General features: G+C 43.8%; 1 pseudogene; it reads right to left on the bottom strand.

Moving 5' to 3' along the window:
• Window positions 1–19874: 19874 nt before the first annotated feature.
• LOC124722444 lies at window positions 19875–19992 on the bottom strand (annotated as a pseudogene).
• Window positions 19993–22807: the final 2815 nt, after the last annotated feature.

Here is a 22807-nt window from a genome sequence, read left to right as displayed (position 1 = left end):
CACGATACATTTTTAAGGGTATTTGAAAATTGTTTTCCCAAGAAAATAGTTAAACATAATTCCAAGAAAACATATAAAAAACCTTGGCTAACTAAAGGAATAAGGATATCTTGCAACTGTAAAAGAGAACTGTATCTAACAGCAAGAGGGAGTACAGGCCCCGAAATTGTTCAGTGTTATAAAAACTATTGTGCAGTACTAAGAAAAGTTATTAAAAAGTCCAGAAGCATGTGTATCATGTCTGAGATCAGTAACTCTGATAATAAAATTAAAGCAATTTGGAATATTATTGAAAGGGAAACAGGGCAACCAAGAGCACAGGAAGACTTTAGTGCCATAAAACTGAATGACAAGTGTACTAACTAACAATCAGAAATTGAAAATATTTTCAATAATCATTTTTTAAATGTTGTGGAGAAAATAGGATCTAGATCTTCACTAGAACAGGCAAGGCTACTAATAGAAGAGGCCATACCTGTGCAGTTTGAAACGACTGTATTTCCACCAACCTCTCCCTCTGAAATAAGTAAAATAATAAACTCACTGAAAAGTAAAAGCTCTTATGGAATTGATGGCATTTCCAGTAAGGTACTTAAAGCTTGTTCCCCACAGATAAGTAGGATTCTGAGCCACGTATGTAATAGCTCCTTGGAGCAGGGTGTTTTCCCTGATATACTGAAATATGCCATTGTAAAACCATTGCATAAAAAGAGGGATACGTCGGATGTCAACAACTATCGCTCAATCTCTCTTCTGACAGCTCTATCAAAAATTTTTGAGAAAGTAATGTATTCAAGAGTAGCCTCCCATATTCGTAAAAATAAAGTACTGACAAAATGTCAGTTTGGTTTTCAGAAAGGCTTTTCAACAGAAAATGCTATATACGCTTTCACTGAGCAAATATTAAATGCTCTGAATAACCAGACATCACCCATAGGTATTTTTTGTGATCTCTCAAAGGCCTTCGATTGTGTAAATCATGGAATTCTTTTAGATAAGCTAAATCATTATGGTTTGGGGGGGGGGGGGGAGGCAGTGCACAAATGGTTTAATTCATACTTAAATGGAAGAATTCAGAAAGTTGAAATAAGTGGTTCATGTAATGTTAGAACAACAGCTGATCCCTCAAACTGGGGGGGGGGGGGGCTATCTAGTATGGGGTCCCACAGGGTTCAGTCTTAGGTCCTTTACTGTTCTTGATATACATTAATGACTTACCATTCCACATTGATGAAGATGCAAAGTTAGTTCTTTTTGCTGATGATACAAGTATAGTAATAACATCCAAAAACCAAGAACTAAGTGATGTAATTGTAAATGATGTTTTTCACAAAATTGTTAAGTGGTTTTCAGCAAACGGACTCTCTTTAAATTTTGATACAGTTCCTCACAGTTCCATACAGTAAATGGCACAACTCCAGTAATAAATATAGACTTTGAACAGAAGTCTGTAGCTAAGGTAGAATTTTCGAAATTTTTAGGTGTGTCCATTGATGAGAGGTTAAACTGGAAGCAACACATAGATGGTCTGCAGAAACGTCTGAGTTCAGCTACGTATGCTATTAGGGTTATTGCAAATTTTGGTGATAAGAATATCAGTAAATTAGCTTACCATGCCTACTTTCATTAACTGCTTTCGTATGGCATCGTATTCTGGGGTAATTCATCGTTGAGTAGAAAAGTATTCATTGCTCAAAAACGTGTAATCAGAATAATTGCTGGAGCCCACCCACGGTCATCCTGCATACATCTATTTAAGGATCTAGGGATCCTCACAGTAACCTCACAGTATATATATTCACTTATGAAATTTGTTGTTAATAATCCAACCCAGTTCAAAAGTAATAGCAGTGTGCATAGCAATAACATCAGGAGAAAGGATGATCTTCACTATGCAGGGTTAAATGCTGCCACAAAAGTCTTTGGTCACCTACCAAACAGCATCAAAAGCCTGACAGAAAGCCAACCAACATTTAAAAATAAATTAAAAGAATTTCTAAATGACAACTCCTTCTACTCATTGGCTGAATTTTTAGATATAAATTAAGGGAGGGAAAAAAACCAACTTAAACATTAGTGTCATGCAATATTTTGTGTAATGTAATACCTTGTACAGACATCTTTTATTAACCTGACATGTTCCACATCATTACGAAGTGTCGTATTCATGATCTATGGAACAAGTATTAATCTAATCTAATCTAATTGAACGGTAGGGACGAAAGACTACTCTCCTGTCTTGCACCCTTTTTAATCCGAGCACTTCGTTCTTGGTCTTCCTGTCTTATTGTTCCCTCTTGGTTCTTGTAAATATTGTATATTATCCACCTTTCCCTATAGCCTACGTCTGTTTTTCTCAGAATTTCAACACCTTGCACTTTGCACGCTTTTTCCAGGTCGACAAATCCTATGAAAGCGTCTCGATTTTTCCTCAGTCTTGCTTCCGTTATCAACTGCAAAGTCAGAACTGCCTCTCTTGTGCCTTTATCTTTCCTAAAGCCAAAGTGATCATCTAACAGAGCCTCAAATTTTTTTTCATTCTTCTGCATATTATTTTTGTCAGTAACTTTGATAAATGAGATAAGCTGATTGTGTGATAATTCTTGCACTAGTCGGCTCTTGCTATCTTCGAAATTGTGTGGATGTTGTTCTTCCGAAAGTTTTATACGTTCTACACACCAGCGTAAGTAGTCATTTTGTTGTCACTTCCACAACGATTTTAGAAATTCATATGGAATGTTTTCTCTCCCTTCTGCCGTATTTGATCTTAAGTCTTCCAAAGCTCTTTTAAATTATGTTTCTAATACTGGATCCCCTATCTCTTTCCAGTCAATTCATGTTTCTTCTTCTATTATGTCGTTAGACAAGTCTTCTCCCTCGTCGATGTCTTCAGTGTATTCTTTCCACCTGTCCGCTCCCTTTTGAATTTAGCAGTGGAATTTCCGTTGAACTCTTCATATTACCACCCTTGCTTTTAATTTCACCGAAGGGTTTTTTGACTTCCCTATATGCCGAGTCACTCCTACCGACAATCATTTCTTTTTCGATTCCTTCAGATACTTCATGCAGCCACTTCTCCTTAGCTTCCCTGGACTTCCTATTTACTTCATTCCAAAGTGACTTGTATTTCTGTATTCCTGAATTTCCCTGAACATGTTTGTACTTTCTTCTTTCGTCGTTAAAGCGTTTCATCTGTTATCCGCGGTTTCTTCGCATCGTCTTCCTTGCACCTTCTGTTTTGTTTACCACTTCTGCTCTCTTTAGAGAAGTTCATTCCTCTTCAACTGTACTGCCTACTGAGCTATTCATCATCGCAGTGTTTATAGCTTCAGAGAACATAAACGTATCTCTTCATTTCTTAGTACTTCTGTATCCCACTTGTTTACGCACTAATTCTTCCTGATAAGTCCTTAAACTTCAGCCTACTCATCATCTTTACTAAATTGTGATCTGAGTTTATATTTATCCTGGCTATACCTTACAATCCAGTATCTGATTTGGGAATCTCTGCCTGACCATGATATAATGTAATTGAAATGTTCCCGTAACTCCCAGCCTTTTCCAATATACTTCCTCCTCTTGTGATTCTTGAATGGAGTGTTCGCTATTACTAACTGATATTTATTGCAGAACTCAGTCTTTATCCTCTCTCGTTTCTACTACCAAGTCCGTATTCTTCCGTAACCCTTTTCTTCTACTCCTTCCCCTTCAACTGTATTTCAATCGCACATGACTATTAGATTTTCATCTCCCTTTTCGTGCTGAATTACCCGTTCAATACCGTAATATACTTTCTGTATCTGTTCATCTGCAGCTTGCGACGCCGGCGCATATACCTTAACTGCTTTTGTCGATGCTGATTTGCTGTCGATTCTGTTGAGACTAACTCTATCACTTAACTGTTCACAGTAACTCACTCTCTGCCCTACCTTCCTATTCATAATGAATCCTACTCCCATTATACCATTTTCTGCAGCTGTTGCATCCTTCTCTTCTTTCCACTTCACTTCACAGACAGCCACTATATTAGATGGAGCCTTTACATTTCCATCGTTCAAACTTCTGACATTCCATGCCCCGTCTCCTAGAACGTTATCCTTGCGTTGGTTATTCCATCTTTTTCTCATGGTCTCCTCCCCCTTGGCCGTCTCCTCCCGGAGATCTGAATGGGGGACTATTCCGGAATCTTTTGTGTTAGTGATGGATGGAAAGGAAGAGGAGAGAGGAGCCCTGATGTGGAGTGGGATAGGTGGGGAAGAGTTAAAGTTGGTAGGAGGGATAAATATACGCGCGGAACTGATTGTGTGGGAGAAGGAGTTGAAGTTGGGTTAGGATAGGATTTGGAGTGTGAGCAAGTGTAGGGAGGGAGGGAAGTGTTTGTGAAGGCGCAGCAGCATACCAGGGTTGGTAATCAGTGGGGAGACAATGGGGTGATTGGAATCTAGTTTGGGGACAGAACAGGGGATGTGGAGGTGTTCGATGTGGGTGAGGAGTGGTGTAAATTTGATGAAATGTTAAAGGATAGAGGTGGGGGCAGGTAAACAGAGTCAGTCGCAGAGCACAGCCTCTTAAATAAGCACAAGATTTTGACCAAAGGAGAATACTTGCTCACTCATCGAACTATTGGAACTTATGATCAAAGGAGTAGTTGAAAATAGACTTTGTAAAAAAAGTTTCAGTAGATGTACCGGCTATTCACTTAGCGATGCAAGTGTGCACCTGACAAGCGAAAACCACAGAGGAATACTTCTCGCAATTCACCATCTAATGCGGTGGATGGCTCTGCAAGCAATACTAGATAGAAAACTCAAGCAAAATCTATCAACGTATAGGGCGCCACCTCTGTACGCGTTATTATAACGTAGTCTAACGAATCGGATGCCATTCTGTGGATATAAAAGAGGGAACATTGACAGTTCACGACAGTCACTTTTAGTCCATGACGAAAATGAGGAAGGATGTCATCGAAAGCTTGGAATTTTATCTGAATTGATTTGGCAAGTGAATTGAGAAATTTTTTACATAAGGACTCCGTCGCGAAAAAATTTGTAGACAAACTAAGCTGAATCTTTCTGGCATTTTTAAACTGTGTGCCGCACAGGGAATCGATCCCGGAAGCTTGCTCTTCTCGAGCAGTGCTCTTACCGGCTGAGCTACCCTGGCAAGACTAACAGACCCGTCCCCACAGCCTCGCTTCTCTCAGTATCTCCCTCCTACATTCCGACCTTCGCCGAAGTTGTTCTGCATACCTTGAGGGACTAGCAGTCCCAGAAGGAAGGATATATCAGTGGAGGGCCGTATGGAACTAGTCAGAAGTCTGTTGGAGTTAGAATGCAGAAATGTTCTCATAAAAGGTGCATCATAAATGCACCTATCATTTAGCTGAAAATAAATGTCATTAGAAAAGTATCAACCATCCATTTTCAAGTTCATGAATGTCAACCCTTTTCTTGGCAATCTCGGCCAACCGCATGTTGCAGCCTTAGAGTTGTTTGTCTGTATGCCATACGTTCAGAAGGCCGTGTCTCACTCATGGCAGCGTAACTAAGGGCCCACTTATTGAATTCGAATGATGAACGAAAAACGAATGTGGTCTACACAATCGCCCATGCTGCGGTTTACGGCGCAGTTATTGCTGCACCATTCTATGAAAGAAAAGAGACCATTTATGAATCACGGGCAGAAACCAGTTTATTGGCAGTGGAATTCTCTGGCTGGAATTCATCTCATTAATGGTGTGAAGGAGCTGCACATCTCTGATATCGTTGGAGACATTCTGATGTTGCCAATCGGTTCACAATTCAGGTACTGCACCAAAAAGAGTGACTTTTCAGAGGTTGACTTACTGCCTACTTCTTCCTCGTGCACGATATTATCTTTTCGCTTAGCGTTGCTGTGGGGAAGTGTCCATTTGAGGGAAAGATGTCCACAGTGCGGAGTGACCAGCGAGGCCCCATAGAACATAGACACTGAAGAGCGGAAGAAACTGGTACACCTGCCTAAAATCGTGTAGGCCCCCGGAAGCACGCAGAAGAGCCGCAACACGACGTCCATCGACTCGACTAATGTCTGAAGTAGTGCAAGAGGGAATTGACACCATGAATCCTGCAGGGCTGTCCCCAAATACGTAAGAGTATGAGGGGTGGAGATCTCTTCTGAACAGCACGTTGCAAGACATTCCGAATATGGTCAATAATGTTCACGTCTGCGGAATGTGGTGGTCAGCGGAAGTGTTTAAAATCAGAAGAGTGTTCCTGGAGACACTCTGTAGCAATTCTGGACGCGTGGGGTGTCGCATTGTCCTGCTGGATTGCCCAAATTCGTAGAATTGCACAGTAGACATAAATGGATGCAGGTGATCAGACGGAATGCTTACGTACGTGTCACCTGTTGGAGTCGTATCTAGACATATCAGGAGTCCCAAATAACTCCAGCTGCACACGCCCCACATTATTACAGAGCCTCCACCAGCTTGGGCAGTCCCCTACTGTCGTGCAGGGTCGATGGATTCACGAGGTTGTCTCCATACCGTACACGTCCATCCGCTCGATACATTGTGAAATAAGCCTCGTCCGACCAGGCAACATGTTTCCAGTTATTAACAGTCCAGTGTCGGAGTTGACGGGCCCAGGCGAGGCGTAAAGCTTTGTGTCGTGCAGTCATCAATGGTACACGAGTGGACTTTCAGCTCCGAAAGCCCATATCGATGGTGTTACGTCGAATGGATAGCACGCTGACACTTCTTGATAGACCAGCTTTGTAATCTACAGCAATTTGCGGAATGGTTGCACTTCTGCCACGTTGAACGATTGTCTTCAGTCCCCTTGGTCCCGTTCTTGCAGGATCTTCTTCCGTCGGAGGTTTGATGTTCTACTGGATAACTGCTATTCACGGTACACTCGTGAAATGATCGTACGGGAAAATCCCCACTTCATCGCTACCTCAGAGATGCTGTGTTCCATCGCTCGTGCGCCAACTATAACACCAAGTTCAAACTCATTTAAATCTTGATAACCTGGCATTGTAACAGCAGTAACCGATCTAACATCTGCGCCAGACACTTGTTTTCTTATATAGGCGGTGCCTACCGCAGCGCCGTATTCTGCCTGTTTACATATCTCTGTATTTGAATACGCATGCCTATATCAGGTTCTTTGCTGCTTCGGCGTATGTCGTACATTGGGAAAGAGAAATGGAGGCTGTTAGCCACTTCAAGGAATATTCTAGACCTGTGACTTCCTTCTCTGGCGTGGGATTGATTTGCAATGGTGACAAGTTTCCGCTAAGCATGCTGAATGGTTACTGTTCCCCATGTCCGTTTCATTGTTGTAGAACAGATTTTCTTGTTTTGTTGCCTATTTACAATGTAGTTTTCCGTTCCAGCACTTTTCTGATTACGTGTTTTGAACGCTGTATGCCAAATGTAAAGTGAAGCAGTCTTCAGTCTGGTGAGTGATTTGAAATCGCTGTGGTGTAGTAGAGTAGTTTGCTAGTACGAAGGCAGGAGGGTGATGCGCGAAAGGTGAGAGCTTCTCGGCGTCACCTGGGCTCGCTGTCTCCGTCCTACGCCACAGGCTGTAGCCGTTGTCTAGCCTGGTAACTTCCATCACTGCGGTAACATCACATTAGGCCACCGTTCCTACTGCCCACTTTCCGTAGAAAAATTTACGTGTTCGAAAGGGTGCAAAAAAAAGGCAACTCGTTTTGTATTATCACGTAATAGGGGAGAGAGTGTGGCAGATATGATACGCGAGTTGGGATGGAAGTCATTAAAGCAAAGACGTTTTTCGTCGCGGCGATTTCAGTCACCAACTTTCTCTTCCGAATGCGAAAATATTTTGTTGAGCCCAAACTACATAGGTAGGAACGATCATCAAAATAAAATAAGAGAAATCAGAGCTCGAACAGAAAGGTTTAGGTGTTCGTTTTTCCCGCGCTGTGTGAGGGAGTGGAATGGTAGAGAGATAGTATGATTGTGGTTCGATGAACCCTCTGCCAAGCACTTAAATGTGAATTGCAGAGTAATCATGTAGATGTAGATGTAGATGAATACTATCGCTGACTGTTGTTAACGCAATACTTATCGTGTCTGGTTTATGTCACCAATAAGGATCACTAAAGTAGTTAAGTGGCGCCATCATACCTAAACGAACATGACAACATTCTATGTGCACGCCGAAGCACAGACTAACCCAGACACAGACACAGCTGAACGATGCTGTTGATTGGTGGGCCACGTGGCTCGCTGCCCCTTACTGCTGTGCACCGTCCCCTACCCGCCCTCTTACACACACACACCACTGTGGGCATGGCATTATTGGAGGCTGCCATCCTTCAACTTTTGAACTAACGTACCTGGACAGTTGCAGGAGGATCTACCGTTTAATGTGCATCCCAAAGCGAAAAGACTACAACTAAAGCCCGAGAGTTCTCAGTTAGATATAGGATTTTTTTCTGTCACTTACCGTTCATCTCTCCTACGGAAATTAATTCTACACATTAAAAATGTCAAGTTTCTTAGTGCGTGATTAGTAGACTTTGCAGTGTTTGAAAACAACCTTCAGGTTTTGGGTAGTTTCACCCTTTTGTCTGTCAAACGTCTTGTACAGATTCCATCTTTTGTAAACGGAGTGCCCCCAAGTGTTCTGCCGAGTTGTTTCCAGTATATATCCTATTAATCAATGATGCTGAGGAAACGTCATCATTATGTGTAGGACATACACACTAATTTTCTGATTGTAATTTACTTTTGTACATCAGTAACACTCCAAAGAGAGGCTCATTGACTGCTTTAAGATACTTGAGAAACTTCATTGCATGTTTACGAAGTGCGCTTTTTCTTTATTAAGCGGGCGATGAGGGTCCATTTCGGTACATCTTACGGTTATATGTACCACAAGGAAATCTCATTGTAAGAAGTGCTTTCTTTCAACATACACTCCTGGAAATGGAAAAAAGAACACATTGACACCGGTTTGTCAGACCCACCATACTTGCTCCGGACACCGCGAGAGGGCTGTACAAGCAATGATCACACGCACGGCACAGCGGACACACCAGGAACCGCGGTGTTGGCCGTCGAATGGCGCTAGTTGCGCAGCATTTGTGCACCGCCGCCGTCAGTGTCAGCCAGTTTGCCGTGGCATGCGGAGCTCCATCGCAGTCTTTAACACTGGTAGCATGCCGCGACAGCGTGGACGTGAACCGTATGTGCAGTTGACGGACTTTGAGCGAGGGCTTATAGTGGGCATGCGGGAGGCCGGGTGGACGTACCGCCGAATTGCTCAACACGTGGGGCGTGAGGTCTCCAAGTACATCGATGTTGTCGCCAGTGGTCGGCGGAAGGTGCACGTGCCCGTCGACCTGGGACCGGACCGCAGCGACGCACGGATGCACGCCAAGACCGTAGGATCCTACGCATTGCCGTAGGGGACCGCACCGCCACTTCCCAACAAATTAGGGACACTGTTGCTCCTGGGGTATCGGCGAGGATCATTCGCAACCGTCTCCATGAAGCTGGGCTACGGTCCCGCACACCGTTAGGCCGTCTTCCGCTCACGCCCCAACATCGTGCAGCCCGCCTCCAGTGGTGTCGCGACAGGCGTGAATGGAGGGACGAATGGAGACGTGTCGTCTTCAGCGATGAGAGTCGCTTCTGCCTTGGTGCCAATGATGGTCGTATGCGTGTTTGGCGCCGTGCAGGTGAGCGCCACAATCAGGACTGCATACGACCGAGGCACACAGGGCCAACACCCGGCATCATGGTGTGGGGAGCGATCTCCTACACTGGCCGTACACCACTGGTGATCGTCGAGGGGACACTGAATAGTGCACGGTACATCCAAACCGTCATCGAACCCATCGTTCTACCATTCCTAGACCGGCAAGGGAACTTGCTGTTCCAACAGGACAATGCACGTCCGCATGTATCCCGTGCCACCCAACGTGCTCTAGAAGGTGTAAGTCAACTACCCTGGTCAGCAAGATCTCCGGATCTGTCCCCCATTGAGCATGTTTGGGACTGGATGAAGCGTCGTCTCACGCGGTCTGCACGTCCAGCACGAACGCTGGTCCAACTGAGGCGCCAGGTGGAAATGGCATGGCAAGCCGTTCCACAGGACTACATCCAGCATCTCTACGTTCGTCTCCATGGGAGAATAGCAGCCTGCATTGCTGCGAAAGGTGGATATACACTGTACTAGTGCCGACATTGTGCATGCTCTGTTGCCTGTGTCTATGTGCCTGTGGTTCTGTCAGTGTGATCATGTGATGTATCTGACCCCTGGAATGTGTCAATAAAGTTTCCCCTTCCTGGGACAATGAATTCACGGTGTTCTTATTTCAGTTTGCAGGAGTGTATTTACGTAACAATATGTTTTTAAGGGCATCATCTTTGTACTCCATTAGTAAAATACATCTGATGTACAAACACATCACAACAAAGCACCTTTCAATGACTACCTGTTTATTTATTACTTTATCAAGTTCCGATGGGCTGTGTAAACGAAACGTGCTTTGTCATGGAACAAATCAGTACTTAGTTCACACAATTCTGACCAAAAAATTTTGTAAACAAAAGAATTAAAGAAAAGATAAAATAAAAAAACTGTGAAAGTGTATACGAATAAATATCACATTACAAAGAAAAGTTCTCAGGTACGGCGAAGATAGCCGTACAGAAGTGAACTTCTATTTGAGTAGTTGGGGATCCATCACTCATTTGTTTCAGTTATGATGGAAGCCTACTGAAAAAGCAACTTGTTGAACAGAGCACACTTTTCTGTACGATACTTAAAGTGTTGTTCAACGACGTATCGTCCTTCCGTACTATGTTCATCGAATAAATTATGGAGTTTCTTTCAAACGAGTTAATTTCGTCCTCAGCAAATCCCTTTACACGAGCGCGTGCTGAAAAGTAACGCCTTCGTATATGTTATGCTACATCTCTTAAAGGGTTTTAAACTAAACAAGCGTTATTAACATTCTACATCTTTATTCTTAATGTCTACATATTTATTGGTCAACATAGTCATCCTGGAGATGCAACACATTTGTCCCAACGAGAGAACAAATTGCTTATACCGTCACTTCAAGAAATTGACTTTATTGAAGAAGTCATAACCCCACCTCAGCTTGCATCGCTTCATCACTATCGAAGTGAAGCCCTCGAAGGTGTTCTTTAAGTTCTGGGGACAGATGAGTATCGGATGGGGCCATGTCAGGACTCCATGGAGGGTGATGAGCTCCGCCTTCTTCACGCAAGCACGACTGGCACTCTTTACTACTTCAGCTAGCCTCGCGAAATCAGAGAGAATCTCTTCCGGTACAAAGCGACACACATCGTTAGTTCCGACATAAGCCATCACCTGAAGTCGTGTGCACCCTATGCTCTTTACAATATCCGAAAGCACCTGTTCCACATCTAAACTGACTCCTCCTGGAATGCACACAGATTTCACACTGGATTCCTTCTCATCTTTCACAGCTATATCCCTCAGGGGCCCCACTGCGCACCTAACGTTGGAGCTCTCAACAACCAGTAATCCAACCCTCTGTGAATATCCAGACCTTGCACGCCGAGAGGATTCCTCTGGAACAGGGCGAGCTATTTCATCTGGCTCATGAACTTCGTCAGCCTCCTCCCCCCCCCTCCCCCCCATCCCCCACCCTGGGAAGTATCTCGCCGTCGACGACACCGAGGAACGACTCCCACTCGACCACAATTGGGGGATCAACCTCAGAGCGGGCAGTATCTGGAGCGGCCACAATAGTGAAACGATCGGGGGACACAAGTCGTTATGGACATCCCTCGTATATCCTCGTCCAGCCCCACACAGTGATGACCATTGGCAAAAACTCCAAGCTACGTGCCCGAAGACAATACCGCCTGGACGAGTGAGCGAAGTGTCATTAACTCAGTTTGCATCTGAATACACCAATCGTAGTTCTTATCCATACTGAAGACGGCCATATAAATACGCAGACACGAGCTAAATATATGAGTTTAAGCTAAAGAACACTGACGAAATTCATAAACGTCGCTTCTTATGAAAAGCTGTGTCAACTCACGATACTCTGATAAGCTGTTGCTGCTGTGAGAGCTGTCACTCGACTTTGGGGTCTAACTATTACAAGTGGCTCTTGAAACACAAAACAAATGCCCACCGCGATGCAAACAGCCGTTATATGCCCTACACAGTTAAAGTGCGGAACTGTGCCTGAAAAGTACGCAAATACGCACGAAATATAGGAGTCGAAGCTAAATAACTCTGACGGAATTTGAAATAAATCGCTTCTTATGAGGGGCTGTGTCAGCTCACAGTACTCTGATGAGGTGCTGCCACTATAAGAGCTTTCACCCAACGAATATTGTGTTCATTAATGTTAACTCTAATCACGTGTACACGTGTTCATATCCTGTAAACTGACTTTTTCGACATCATATCGATAAAAGAATCGTTCAAATGATCTATGGGACATGTAACTAACCAACTAACTACTGAAGGTAGTAATATTCAGTTTCTGCACATGATCTTAAACGCAATACTTCCAGGAACGCCTTGGAACTCTCCTTGGTCCTAAGAATTTAAAATGGGCATGTACCGTGAATTTACTTTCAAATTTTTTTAAAAGAATTTACTTTATTTACTGGCGATTCATCAAGAACATTGACACATTTAATCACACTAGATGAGCGTAGAAGTAGTTGCCAGGAAGTAACTGATGGAAAATTGTTTTTAACAAATGTGAATTTATTCTTAAAAGCCTTTTCAAAACAGATTTAAAATTATAAGCAGAAAAGCACCCTCGAAATATCAAGTTACAGTTTTATTTAGAGGCAAAGAATAATATTAACAGTAGGAGCCTTCGGGCTGAGAAGCTTGCCTGCTCCCTTTCAACACGGCCGTATTCATGACCGCTCACAACAACCTCTGAAGGAGTACACTGGTGCAAATCTGCAACACGCCAGGTTACTTTAAACAAAAAAATTTTTAACAACTCACACAAACATGTAAACTATGCACCCCGTAAGAGGAATGGAAATGGTACAACTCTCAAATTATTTGCCACCGAAAGTGCAATTTTTTTAAAGAACTCTTACGGTGGAAGGGTGGCAAGCTTATAACCTAAAATAACTATTTAAATAAAACCCATAAAATGCAGACTTACATAAAATGTACAACATGCTCTACAATACACATATACCACCTCGCAAGATGATAGGCAAGACAAAAAGATATTTCAGGAATTCGGCCTTTAAGCAATAAATTCGTTAACACCGAATCCGACGAACATGACAGAGACAGCTATTACGTATGGCACACCGAGAGACAGACAGACAGACAAACATTAACTGCCTAACAAATGCGGACAGACGAGCAAGCTGGGGACGAGAGACCGACCAAGAAAACAAGTAGAATTTAACAAGTAAATGAAACAACGTGTTACAAATCACTTAACTTCTAAAATTGCGATGTCTGGCGAAGACCAAGCGCAGGACCCCCAAAACACTCTCCCGAACCGTCCGCTGCCAGCCGCTTCAACGGACGCAGGAAGGCGCGCCGATCTCCCGTCTCACGGCGTCGCAGCTCGCACCGGCCAGACCGATGTCGTGGGTTGACTCCTGTTGCTCTCGTGTCGGCCGCGAAACCACTACCCCTCGCAATACGGCGCGGCCCACTGCACTGACGTGGCGACCTCCCATGCGCCGACGCTCAAGACGGACAAGTCATCTTGTGTCTCAGTGCGCGACCGACCAACCGACCGATCCAAGCGCCAATGACCGTTGGCCGAGCAACTCAAGTAGACTGGCGGCCTAACGCACAGATTCAGATGCAGGAACTCAGCCCCAACCGGGCGTCCACTAGCTGAGTTCTGTTACTGGTGGAGTGCCAAGACTCTCATTTTCTGGCTTTAAAGTTTGATCCAAACAAAAGACGGACATTAACTGCCGCACAAATGCAAAGAGAGACAGACCGGCAACTGCTGGCGCGAGACTGACCTAGCCTCACTCCAACTCACCGACTCAGAGTGACTGACCAACTGCCGAGTTTTTTTTTCCTTTATTGTAATTTTATACCTGTACAAACAACAGGTAGGCTGGCAGCAGCATTCTACGCCGCTCTTCAGCCTTTGAGGAGACAACGATGAAAACAGAAAGAATACTCACAATTGACGTAATGGCGGATAAAAAACAGTAGACATAGTAATACAAAACATGGAGCCGTTCACACTTGACGGTAATCCACACTACAAACACTGATGATTTCGATGGCACATGTGAACGATGGAGTGTGACGGTGAACACTGAACACAAAACACGACGGCACACACGAGAAACGGATGGCGACGATCTCCGGCGCGCTCCAGCTGCCGAGCTCATAGCGCATCTTAAATGCTCGTGAACAGGCTACCTTCCCCATTTCACACCAGAGGGAGACACCAAAGCTGCGATTGCCACAGCGGCGCCACCACCAGAAATGGAAGGCGACTGCTTTACAGTACGTGCTGCGGCGCGCTCTTCAAAACAGCAAATTTTACCACGCCTCGGGCCAACTACACTGACTCACCACAGTGGGACGATACAGTTCCGCTTTTACAAGATCTCTGTGTCAGAAAGTGTGCGCATATGTGATAAAGATATTCTGCAGGGACTCATGAACAGAGTGAAATCGATTGTTTAATAAAAGAGAAGTGCAACTGTGTAACACACAATGGAATTTATTTTTGCACATAAACATACGAGCAGCACGACTGCATAGTGAATCATCGTCAACGACAAGTGGTCACGTGGTTTAATTTGAAAGTGACGATCAGTCAGTGTATTACGCGTGTGCCGCAGATGAAGCCTAGTCTGACATTTCCTTCAGCGCCGTGGAATAGCAACGACTCCGTGGTGTGAGCAGAGGCTCACATTAAAGTGACACAAATGGCGTAGGACGGACGTCCGACTGCGACAAGAGCTGCTCCACAAGTGTCAAGCGGACCACTTGGCCCCTTTCTCACTGCAGCTGGCCACGGCGCAGGCACAGCCTTCTGCCCGGACTTATTAACCTGTCGAGGCGACGGCAGGCTTCACCGCAGCACCGCGCGTAATTACCGTGTCTAAGTCTGCGTTGTGGCAGCCCTGCAGCCCCGTACCCACGCTGTGGCGCTTTTTGCTGCCGCTTTTATGTCGCACTCTTCACACAACGGGGTGGCACCAGGCCCGGATCTAGGGAGGGGCGGCGGGGAGGGGAAAACCGAAGTATCTGCCCCGGGCGACAATTTCTGGGGGCGTTAAATTCATATTCTTGAAACAGTCGCCTAACACCCAGCGCGCGATAGCCTGCCGATTAATCATATGATTTTGAAACGCATCCCTGGTGATTTCTGAAAGCATTTAAGTTGATTTCTGAACGATTCATAAGTTGAATTTTGAGCGCGTTCACCAGTTTCGTGATTTTCCCGCAGACAAAAGTGGACGGGCTTATACGACCCGAGCAGAACAAACCTGAACGAGTGAGTGCCAATTGCTGTTTGTTTTTTACGTGATTCATTGAGTAAGCGAACGATAAGCGTTATTACAATTACTAGCGAAATTCATAGATTCAGACCGCCAAAGTGAAAATAAACGAGTAACAGGAATAACAGGCAAGAAAGATTACATATTATCTTCTGGGTGCATCCAAGAAAATAAAATTTTGACAGAAAATGTTTCCCAGATTCCTACACTACTAAGGGCCAGATGTGCAGCCCCCGGTTGGCAGAGGCTTTAAAGTCTGATTTAAAGTAGTTGTCACTTGACGTTTGCACTGCTAAGTTGCGGCGTTGTCACGTCAGACACTGGCTGGAGGCAGCAGCCTCAGCGCATCGCTTCCCCCCGGCGATAGAAAATCGTTTTAAAGCCTGTATCTTCTACAAAAAGTAAGTAAAAAATTTCAAACCCACATATGATGTATAACTCTACAATGTCTCTCAATCTGTCAAACATCTATTCTTAATTTTAATTAGGACAAGAGTTACGTTAATTTGTTTCAAACCATTTAAATTCTCGATTTCGCAAACAGCTTCTAACTTATCACGTCATTACTGAAAAACTATTGGTGTCACAGCAAAATATTTTCTTTCCATGCATTACCAAAATAATGCACTCAGCAAAGAATCCTTAAAAGTTTTCATAGTGCATTACGTTTCCTGTATATAAATTTCTGAAAACAGCATTTTTAAGCAACCCTATCAGTACTGAACTCGAAACAAGTATGATGCTTAAAATCTCTATCTCCTATAAATATTATGTAAATATTTTGAAATTTACGTACAGTATCGGTCTCAGTGGCATCTATAAGCATATCAAATATCTTTTCTTAATTTTAATTAGGGCCGTTGTTACATTAACTATTGAAGTGTGAGAAATTATCGCGTCCGGAAAAGTTTTCTTCTTTAGATTACAAATCTCGAAAACTATTACACACATTCAATAACATCTTGGTGTAAATACAAAATGAAATAGAATTAAAATTCAATCTAACTTACCGTAAGGAGATGACTAGAGCTGGCCAAAGAGTATTTCTTAGTCTCACAACAAGAATAAGAATTAATCGAAATAAATTCACAAACACAATATTTAATGGCAGTAAGTACACTACACACTAATCAGACAATACGAAAACACCGCGTAATTCAGAGTCAGAATCAATGGAACTATCCGTGTCGCTGCTCGTATTAACAGATATAATCAAGTCTTCGACACTTTGTTATACCTTCATTGTTCCATGCGTCCTATATCACCCCTTTCACGTGATGCACTACCTTCTGCCAGTCTTCCGATGTCACAATTTCAATTGCCTCTTTCAAATGGCGTTCCACTTCGGTTAATGTGAATTTCTTATTTTCTGCAGCAATATGCTGTTTAAACTGAGCGCAAATCAGCTCTATTGCCTTGAAATGACAATGGTAAGGAGGCAATCTGAGCACTTCGTGCCCGTATTTTTTTGCTACTCCATCCACAATGTAAATCGGGTTCTTTGGCTTGTGTTGCGATACAAGTTCTAATAACTCTGCCCTTGTCAAATTATTGTCGAACTCTACCTTATGTTTCTGTAACCAGCTAACAATGTCGTTTTTCCTCGTTACCTTTGTGGGTGCTTTATCTTGTATTACTGAGTGATAAGGAGCGTTATACATAACAATGATACAGTTTTTTGTTAAGTTCTGGAGCACACAGTCTTCAAACCATTTCACAAAAGTATTGTGGTTCATCTCTTCGTGGTAGTCGGAAGTCTTATTTGAACTGAATAGCAGCAGACAATTTGGAATGAAACCTTTTGAATTCCCGGCATGTGCTACAATTATCCTTTTTCCTTTGCCGATCGGAGCTGCCATACTACCGCTGATGGTACCGTCTGTCCAGCCTTTTTTTAAACTGTGTCCTGCATTCACCCACGTTTCATCAAGCCAAACGACATCATCAAAATTTGTCCCCACTAATTTTCTAAGAAAGCGGCATCGCCAGGCTGCAATATCTTGGCGTTTCATTAGTAACTTTCTGCCAGAGATGGATCTGTAGCGGAATCCTAACATTTTCACGACTCGTAACAAAGACGATTTACTACCCTGAAACAGGTCAGCCGTTGTGAGGGTAGCATGTAGTTTTTTAAGTGTTGGATGCTCCTTCCTCGAACAAAATGCGTATATTTGACGACGAATGGCATCTTCCTGAAAAGAGTCAAGTTTTGTGACCCTCTTCTGTAGTTGCCTCTTTTCCCAGGTGTCTCCAATTCAGATGATTCACTTGAGCCTTCTTTCGTGAATTTCTCCTTGCAGATTCTTATTACTGATCGTTCGCTAACTTGCAGAGCAGCTGCTGTTCGCCCCACCACCTTATCCAAAGGAACGAGAGGCCCTCCTGCATCCATCCCTCTCTCTCAAAATACTGCCTTAAGGAACACACGTATTCACGTGCCTGACTGCGTATAACGACGCCATGTCCGCCACTTGTTAGAGGTTTCCGAGGAGTGTGCAGCCTCGGCCTCCCTCTCTTGCGACTGCTTTCATCAGACATCGTAAACACGCGAAGCTACAAGTCACTCAAATCCCTCACCCGCACGTCTACAACGGCTCGCTGAGGACTGGCTGGCACTGGCACAATTCTTTAGTCAGCTCAGCAGAGCGAAGTGGCAACGCAGTGGCAGCCGACAGCACCGTCTGCCATTGGTTTATTGGTGGTGGGAGCCCTGCAGCCCGTTGCCTGTCAAGTGACAACTAGTATAAGTAATAGTATAGTTCTGTTCTCGCTATAGCGCAGTAAACGCGTTGTGCGAACGCGTAATAACCTCTGACCAGACAATAAACGCGAGATAACTAAACTGGTGATTCTGGGAGGGTTACAGAAGTTAACCGGAGATAAAGTTTTGAAAAAGACAGGAATAGTCACACATTTAGTGACGACAAGATTGTTTGAACGAGGAAGCAGAAGAAGCGAGGACATCAACACAAATTATATGGAAGAATATGACGATTCCAATTTTATTTAAAAATTTCGTGCTACTACTACTTTTCGATCTCATGCTTGAGAAACTGAAGCATATGGATGGTGTAACTATATCCTAACATAAAACGTTTGGCTTGTAGTAGGACAAATAGGCATTTGATATTGGTACTTAGTGAATTATATTCTGTCGTGTCATTTATGTAAGTGAAGTAGATAAAAATGACCGTTTGTGCCAAAACAGACTCTCATATTTCTGAGGAGCATTGTCACGTTTCCCGTGGCTCCCCCCTCCCCCTCCCCATCGGATGTTCGAGTCCTCCCTCACGCATGGGTGTGTGTGTTGTCCTTAGCGAAAGTTACTTTAAGTTAGTTTATTTAGTGTGAAAGCCTAGGAACCGATGACCTCCGCAGTTTGGTCCCATAGACCCTTACCACAAATTTCCAGTTTCGCTTATTTGGCGTTTGTTACAATTGCTGCAATATTAGAAACGCGTATTTCCTTTTATCTAGTGGGCAGTGACAAACGAGACGTAATCATTTCGAGAAACGACACATGTCTTGGATACTATTCATATTAACCGATTTTCAGTGTTAGACAACGACATTTTGATTTTTCATGTAGCAAAACGTTTGACGAACTTTGATGAGTTAATAGATTCTTTCGCAGAAAGGAAAGGGCACCGTCTAAAGCCGTCAGAGAAAAATACTAGGATCTAAGGATTGAAGAAGTGTGTACTGTCTTGTTTGTCCCTTGTTTTACCAGTTTTGTCTTTCCTATATTTAATTATATGTTACACAAAAGATAAAATAATTAGCTATTAGGCAATAAACAGTGCAAATTTTCTGAAGAGTTCGTATTCTCTCGGTCACAATGAATCGCACCCAGTGAGCTTTTTTTTAAGGGAGGGTAGGATGTCAAACCGGCCCACTGGGAGCAGGAGGGCACCACAGGACATTTTAATTACCACTGTCCTGAATACAGGTTTGATGGCTTCCATTACAAAATATACACCTTTGAATTCCACAGAGCGAACTACAGTGGCGTATGATAAAAGAATGCTGTGTGAAGTCGCGTGGCACGGTACTTTGGCACACTTAAGCCCAAATGACATGTCTTACATTTCTTTGGACATATATGTTTAATATCAAACTCTTCAGAAAGGTGTGTGCCACAAAATGAGCATATTTCTGAAAAAGCAAGCGCTCCGTCATCAGGCAACAAGTGGCCCATCGGGACCATCCGACCGCCATGTCATCCTCAGACGAGAATGCTGATAGGAGGGGCGTGTGGTCAGCACACCGCTCTCCTGGTCGGTACTATGGTTTTCTTCGACCGGAGCTGCTACTGTTCGGCCCAGTAGCTCCTCAATTGGCATCACGAGGCTGAGTGCACCCCGAAAAATGGCAACAGCGCGTGGCGGCTCGGATGGCCACCCATCCAAGTGCCGGCCACACCAGACAGCGCTTAACTTCGGTGATCTGACGGGAACCGGTGTATCCACTGCGGCAAGGCTGTTGCCCTGTTTCTGAAAAACCGATTTTTAAATGTTTGACGTTCCATCTCAAACGCTCGAGGAGGTGGGGGGGGGGGGCACTATCTAGTTTTTGACCCGGTTGCCGTCCTCTTAATTGGCTGATACATGTCGCGCGTGCTCCACGGCACGTTCGCTTCTACTGCAGTTAATTTGCTCTTGAAACACAATTTCGATGAGTCCGTAATGAAGGCATAACTATTTTTCAAAATTTTTCATTAGACTCTGTTGTCGTACTTGTGTTTATAATTATTACCAGCGTCGTTCAGGTTTATACTGAAGTGAACATACGTTTATCCTTTTTACATGCATATTTCGAATTAGTTATGTAAGAACGAATTTAGCATACCCTTTGTTTGTTTTAACAAATCCGAAGATGTTCTAAACTTGATCGACACATGTAATAATTATAAACACAGATGCGAAAATAGACTGCAACCGCATCTCTGTACTTACAATGCCAGGTAAATGTACCTGCAAGTGTTTAAATAGCGAAGCCCATGAGCATCTAAGTGACGCGGGTGAAGCGAAAAAAGTATACCGAAGTGACAAGTCATGGTATAGCGATATGCACATATAGAAATGGCGGTAGAACCACGACGTACAGAAGGTACAAAAGGGCAGTGCATTAGCAGAACTGTCATTTGTGATTCGTGTGAAAAGGTTTCCCACGTGATCATGGCCGCACGTTAGGAATTAACAGACTTTGACGGCGGAGTGGTAGTTGGAGCTAGAAGCATGAGATATTTCATTTCGGAAATAGTTAGGGAATTCGGTATTCAGAGATCCACAGCGTAAAGAGTTGTGCCGAGAACACCAAATTTCAGGTAATGCCTCTCACCACGGACAACGCAGTGGTCGACGGCCTTCACTTAAAGACGTGGAGCAGCGGGGTTTGCGTAGCTTTGCTAATGCTCACAGACAAGCAACACTACATGCAATAGCCGCAGAAATTAATATGGGTTGTATGGCGAACGTATCCGTTAGGAGAGTGCGGCGAAATTTTACGTTAATGGGTTATGGCGGCAGACGACCAAAGCGAGTGCCTTTTGTAACAGCTCGACATCGCCTGCAGGGCCTCTCCTCGGCATATGAGCATATTGGTTAGACCCCAGACGACTGAAAAACCGTGACCTGGTCAGATGAGTTTCAATTTCAGTTGTTAGGAGCTGATAGTAGGGTTCAAGTGTGGCGCCGCACTCCAAGACGGCCTCAAGATGTCAAGGGGTCAAATTGTCGACAACAGCTAGTGCAATTTGGTGGTGGCTCCATAATGGTGAGGGATGTGTTTATATGGAATGGAATGGCTCCTCTGGTCCAACTGAACCGATCATTGACTGGAAATGTTTGTGTTCTGCTACTAGGAGACCATTTGCAGCTATTAATGGACTTCATGTTCCTAAACAACAACGAAATGCCACGATTGTTGGCGGTTGGTTTGAAGAACATTCTGGACGTTTCGAGAGAATGATCTGCCCACATCATCGCCTGATATGAATCGCATGGAACATTTATGGGACATTATCGAGAGATCGGTTCTCGTTCAGTATTTCTGTAGGTGTCTTCTGACCTGTTGAGTCAATGCTACCCCGAGTTGCTACACTACGCCGGGCAAAAGGATGTATCCCATGGGTTTTGTCACCTCACTGTGTGATCGGTTGAGTAACAGAGTGACGCGAGGCTAACGAGGAACCCATTGTTATGAACAACGCAGGACCGAAATGCGTTGATATATTGTTAGAGCATGCAAAATAACATTTTTTGGCAATACTGATGTTTTGACAATTCAGAAAACGAGAATCATCATCAAGAAAAGAGACGAAAAACAGAAAAAGCAAAAAATTGCGCGTTTATTTGCCGAAAGTGAACGGAAAGCCAGAGACACGAAATCCATTGTGTTATAAGTGTAATTTTGTGAATACTTTGTCAGTTTCTGGCGAGTAATGCGTAAGTTACGCAGTTTGATTTCCAGCGTGGCATTTGGCATGTTTTGAAAATACAGCAAATAGATGCTATTCGTATAACAAAAAAATGGCTCTGAGCACTATGGGATTTAACTGCTGAGGTCATCAGTCCCCTAAAACGCAGAACTACTTAAACCTAACTAACCTAAGGACATCACACACATCCATGCCCGAGGCAGGATTCGATCCTGCGACCGTAGCGGTCGCGCGGTTCCAGACTGTAGCACCTAGAACCGCTCGGCCACTCCGGCCGGCTTCGTAAAACAATCTGTGTATTTAGGATTATACATGTTTTTGTGTTATCCATTCTGTCTCGGGCCCGAATTAAACAGGATAATCGGGAACTTGCTGCATTTATTATTTATCATGTGCCGTTCGAAGAAAGGGTTCAAATGGCTCTAAGCACTATGGGACTTAACATCTGAGGTCATCAGTCCCCTAGACTTAGAACTACTTAAACCTAACTAACCTAAGGACATGACACACATCCATGCCCGAGGGAGGATTCGAACATGCGACTGTAGTAGCAGCGCGGCTCCGGATTGAAGCGCCTAGAACCGCTCTGTCACAGCCGCCCGCCTGCCGTTCGACATCAACTGGTATGCAGAGGTCTCGCCCTGACTTATGATCTCCAACTATACGCATTCACATTATGGTTCCTGCGTGTTTTTTAATGATATTATAAGATTGCCATCTTAATCTTTACGTATCTTTGGAATACCTCAAAGAATATGAATATTTATGGAGTGACCATAGCATACTACCAACATCAAGACGAAATAATCATTTGAGGCTGGTATGACACTGTTTATATTTCGCGCTAAGGCATAAACTTCAGT

The sequence above is a fragment of the Schistocerca piceifrons genome, chromosome 1 (genome assembly GCF_021461385.2).
Source record: "Schistocerca piceifrons isolate TAMUIC-IGC-003096 chromosome 1, iqSchPice1.1, whole genome shotgun sequence".
NCBI classification, from domain to species: Eukaryota; Metazoa; Arthropoda; class Insecta; order Orthoptera; family Acrididae; genus Schistocerca; species Schistocerca piceifrons.
The sequence above is the reverse complement of the archived record's forward strand: the minus strand, read 5'-3'. Positions and strand labels throughout refer to the sequence as shown.